The sequence below is a fragment of the Triticum aestivum genome, chromosome 7B (genome assembly GCF_018294505.1).
Source record: "Triticum aestivum cultivar Chinese Spring chromosome 7B, IWGSC CS RefSeq v2.1, whole genome shotgun sequence".
NCBI lineage: Eukaryota > Viridiplantae > Streptophyta > Magnoliopsida > Poales > Poaceae > Triticum > Triticum aestivum.
The window spans coordinates 669733323-669738954 of NC_057813.1; positions in this window are offsets into that span (position 1 = coordinate 669733323).

The following is a 5632-nucleotide window of genomic DNA, read 5'->3' on the forward strand; positions in this document are numbered from 1 at the left end:
GGCGCGAGGTTTTGGTTAATGTGCGGGCCGCACACGGCACCAACACGACACGAGCTTCGTTTTCCTAGTGCGCATGTAGTCGGGTGAGTTGTCCAAGTATAGACACAACCAGGCCCTCGTTGGTATCCGCGCCTCGATTTTGGATGGTCATAGTGGAGAGTAACATAGACCAGTTACTAGTCTATGTTACTAGTACCTTCATTGTGGGTAGTGTCATATAGTATATGCATAGTTTTGCTCCATGGCGCAATCCATCGATACTACTACTGTACAAATGTATACATTTTTTAAAAGGCTAGAGGGCGGGGCAGTCTAGCTTGGTCCTTTTCACGAGAGGCGAGGGCCTTTATGATTTGACGGCTCATTACTGCTGGAAGGCGGGGCCTTGTGATTTGACTGCTCGTATAAATGTGCCGACGACCCGAGGAGGAGCAAAGGACCGTGCGGTATACTCAAGTTTTCCACTAGAATATGAAGGAGGAGCACGAAACACGGCAGCCCAGTGCCATATCCTCTACTCTCTACTCTTATTATATATCACTAGCAAGAGGCATTATTCTATTGGCAATAAAGAATGATCTAATTTGCTAGTCATCTCATTTTTAGCATTGTTCTATTCATGCCTCGCAGAGAAGGTAACACGTGCGGTGAAACACCCGAAGCAAAATAAGAAACACAAGAGCAAAAGAAGAAGGAGGATTATCACCCCCAAAAAAGAAGGAAGACGCACACACAAGTCTGGGGCGCTGCTCTCACTAGATGAAGGGTGGTTGGCCGAGGAGTCGTAACTGCTTCTTCATCGCCTCCATGACCTCCATCTCCTTGCGTGTTTCCTCCGCCATCTTCATCATTGTGTCCATGACGCGGGATTTCTCGACGCGAGCCTTCATCATCTGTTCCACGGCCACATTACGTACCTTGACAGCAGCCGGATGCTCGATGCGGAGCTTCGCCAACTCCTCCTTCTGCTCCATGACGAGGGCTTGCAACATCTTCATCGAGGAACTACTATTCTCATGTAGCTTCTTCCAGCCGGCGTTCTCCTCCTTCAGCAGGTCGAGCTCGTGGCAGAGCTTCGCCTTGTCCTCCTGAAGTTGCAGGATTTCGCCGGTCGCCTTCTTCTCCGAGGCAATGCTCTTCTTCAGCAGCATCACCAAGCCGACGGTCAACTCCCCCTGCTCATTGAGCTCAGCGGGCATGTCGTCGAGGCTCTCCTTCAGCAGCTCCACCAAGCCGTGGATGAACTCCTTCGTCTTATTGAGGTGCTTATTGAGCTAATCGGGCATGCCGTGAGGGATAACGACTCCAGCGCCGCCAGCTCGGCATGTTCGCCTCCACGTCTAGGGCGCTCCTGGGAGCCATCGCCTACCCATGAGAGATCTTTCGAGGTCTCTGTGTGGCGGCGAGCCCTCTTTTTTCTCCGCAGCCTTGGTTGCCGCTCCCTTGTTACGAGTAGTTCTCGACCTAGAGCTCTGCACACCGGCCATGGCAAGGACGGACGAAGAAGGAGGACTTACGAGGAGGAAGGTATAGTAATTTTCGGTTAGGTAGTTCCCCTTTTTATAACCTAAGTACTAGCACTAGTACTAAAACCTGCATAGTGGGAACACGTTCAGGTTTGGTACGTACTGGTAGGTGTGAGCAGGCTTGCACTCAATTGTAGCCCTAGTACTTTCGAATGTGACGGGAACAAGGTAAAGATTAATTGATGATTTTTGGTTTCGAGGCCCGAAACGGCTCCCGATGAGTTTAGTGGAACATAAATTTCAAGTAGACTACATTGCTCAGATGCGTAAATATTATGTTACTATCAAAAATTGGCACAAAATACGAAGGAGACCAATGGAAGTACTACTAGCAACCCATGATTTAACTACTCGCATGCGCGCAGTGGAGTAGTAATGTCTTTCTTCCGCCCTCACGTCCACTCAATTTGCATGCGCTGTATTAATTGATCATCAATGAAGTGAAGGACTTTACACGTGTAAAATTATCACATGGGGTGGATCTTGGTACAAAATTGCGTCCGCCCGTGTACCCGTGTCTGTGTGCGAGGGAATGAGTGCGTGCGTGGCGTGCATGCACTTATTCGCTTCGTGCATGTACCGCCAGTGCTGCTCAGGGAGGACGAGTACATTCTTCTGGAACCAGCAGCACGTCACTGTGATCAATCCACACAAGGATGTCGCGACAACGCCTCCACATGTGCCACGTGGCTTCATTAACTGTAAGAGAGACATTGTGTAGCGTGCCATTGTGGTTTGCACATACTCGAAGTACTAGTAAGGTACACGTGCATTGCACGCGTCAGATTTTGCAACCAAATTATGAAAAAATACCACACTGTAGCATGTTAGCTCTGAGTCATATATGCCTGATGTAGACCTTCATTTAATTCTTATAGTTCATCTCATACAAAATCAATTAGTTTTTATAAAAAACCTAGGGCCTCTTTGATTCGTAGGATTTCCAAAACGCGAGAATAGGAAGAACATGGGATTAGAGTGGAATGTCATCTTGAATCCTACAGGATGGTACGAGTGTTTGATTGTGCATAGAAAAAATGCAGAATTCTTTCAAAGAGGTTTGAGTGGATGGGATGTTTCCTATGAAATCTAGTGCAAATGAATCATATGGAAAAATTCCTATGGTTTACAATCCTACGAATCAAACAACCAAGATAGGAAAAATTCCTAAGGATTAGAATCCTCCAAAATTCCTGTGAGAATCCTTTGAATCAAAGAAGCCCTTAATCTATTTTATGATTCATGGAATTGTGCGTTGTAAAGCATAAAGTAAAAACAAATAATGGCAATTCAACTAGAAAAAAAGTTTGGGCAGTTATGATACGGAAGATGCTAGAACAAAGGAGAACCACTGTTGTTTTGAGATTTGTGCATTATGCTTAAGTTCAACCATGGAGTCTGCTAGATTGTACATGTGGCAAAATCCGGTGAGGGGCTAGAAGATGGTGCGAGGGGCCGAGTGGAGGGAGACTATGAAGGAGTGCACAACTGCGAGATTGATATGTAGAGAGAGGGGGAAAGAACGTGCGCTGTTGCGCGCAGTGGCGGAGCCATGAAAAATGTCCCATGAGCTAGGGGCGAAGCATTGCTAATCCTTTACAGGGAGGGCCAATTCATCAACTTAAACCATTTTTACCAGCAATTGTCTAATGATCACATTCATATTAGCCTCGATATATAGTGATTTTAGGGGGGGAGGGGGGGCAGGGCCCTTGCTGCCCCTGTCTTTGCCATTGTGCACGCGTCTGAGAGATGAAGCGGAAGGCATGGATGATGAGAGGGGGGCGTTGGATATATAATTAATGTGGATGTATTAGCTATATATGTAATCCTATAGAGAGAGGTATAGATTGATCGATGTGGACATGGGAAAGAGGGTGAGACCTCACTAGATATATAGATTGATCGGTTTATGTGGAAAACTATGCAAGAACTAGCTATACACACACACATAGAGGAACATCGATCGTTGCGAATGCATGTGAGAGATAAAGAATGCCCGATATGATGGAGAGGGGGATGTGTGTGTGTGTGTGCCTTCATGGGAGACCAACCCGAAGAAAAATATTGCATGTGTGCGATGATAATGCCGACTAGTAGTGTGTGTGCATGCATGCACGAGAGAAAGTTAGTGGTACAATTATAAAGAGAAGACCAATGTGTGTGTGTAAAAGACTAGGTGAGGTCATAATCAATGTAAAGCTGAATTCAAATATTTGAATCGGAGATCATGATGTTTGATACCCATGCATGCACGAATATAACGGAGATCTGCGCGGCGTGGTTTGGAAACAAGCATGTTGCAATGTATACACGTTGAACAAGGTCAGATTGGTTTGAATTTGAGATACCAATGGCAGACATTGTTTGGCCACATTGCATCCTTGCATGGACACAATATTCTAATTGGAGATGATGGGTGGCTTTCGTATCACATATCTATATCTATACCCCTATATATATATATTATATTTTTATATAGTGTGCGGATAACTTTAACTTTGAAAGATGATCGTTGGATGAGGCCAATCTGATGGTGCAGAGCTGGCAAATTTGAGCACTACTGGCCGTTGGATATCATCTAGATTCCACCAGATTTTTCCACATGTACAATCTAGAAGACTCTTTGGTTGAACTTAAGCATAATGCACAAACCTCAAAACACAAGCACTTCTTCTTTGTTCTAGAATCTTCCGTATCATAATTTCCCAAATGTTTTTCTACATGATTTGTTTTTACTTTATGCCTTACAATGCACAATTCCATGAATCTTAAAATAGATTAGCTTTCTTATAAAGACTAGATGATTTTTAATGAAATGAACTATAAGAATTAAACGAACATCTACATCATGCATATATGACTCAAAACTTACATGCTATAATGTGGTATTTATTCATAATTTGGTTGCCAAATCTCATGCGTGCAATGCACGTGTACCTTACTAGTCTAAATGGTGTCTGTGTGTGTGTTGTGCATGTTAAACACATTGTACGTAGTATATCATACTAGTCTAAAATGTCTTTTTTTGGGTACACGTTAAGCTTGTTCTCCCGGAATTTCAAGCCGCGCCCTTGTTATGCCGAAATTTCAAGCTAGCGTCTCTGTCTATCGTGTTGCGAAACTCCCGCCTCTTCAACCCGCGCCTTGTTAGACCGAAATATTTAAGATATATCTTTGTCTCGTTGTGCTCCGACAACTCCCTCCATCTCAACCCGCGCCTTGCTATTCCAAAATTACAACGCGCGCGAAAACTCCCACCTCCTGTGAAATCCCGACACACAAAATGCCCGTGATACCCCTGAACCGAAACAACCGCCTCAAATCGGTGGGGGTACTTTCGTAACTTACCCCACATTTCGGAGAAGCGCGTTCCTAAGCCATGGTTCCCCACTCCCGTCCCATCTGCCCACCCATTCGTACAGCGAGGCCGGCAAAACCCGCAAAGCCCCACACCCTCCTCCGTCGGCCACCCAGCCGGAGCCTCTTCCCCGACAACGTCGTCCACAACAACACCTCGACATTCCATATCCACCGTACCAGATGAGGATCCATTGTCAATCTGGTCGTCCCGCCGGTTCAGCCACCCTGTCCTCCACCTCAAAGGAGCTGTCCCGATGTTCCCCTCGTCTTTCGTGCCACCTCCATTCCCACACCATCGTCTTCACCTGCACCACTGGAAGAGCATCATCATCACCGTTTCCTCGGATGAAGCTGCAGCCTAATCCGCGCCACCAAAGAGGTTGTACATGAATCGCCACATTTTCTTCTTGATTCGATCTCACGGTACTGCCGGCGCTCGGTCCCGAGACGACACGGCACAGCTTCGTCCACGCCGGCGTCGCCGGCCACTTCTTCCATGGCGTCGCTCCCTCGGCGGCGACGTCCACATCAGTAGGAGCTGCTACTACTTTAGCTCTGGCTTGCGCTGCTGCTGTGCTCTTGCTCTCCGTCCCTTGCCTGGTCTACTCTTGCTCTTGCTCTTGTTGCTGCTCTCGCTCTTGCTCTTGCTCGCGCTGCTTCTCTCGCTCTTGCTCTTGCTTGCGATGCTGCTCCGATTTAGCTACACTTCGGTCGACTGAATCGACTTTTGTGTCAGTTTATTT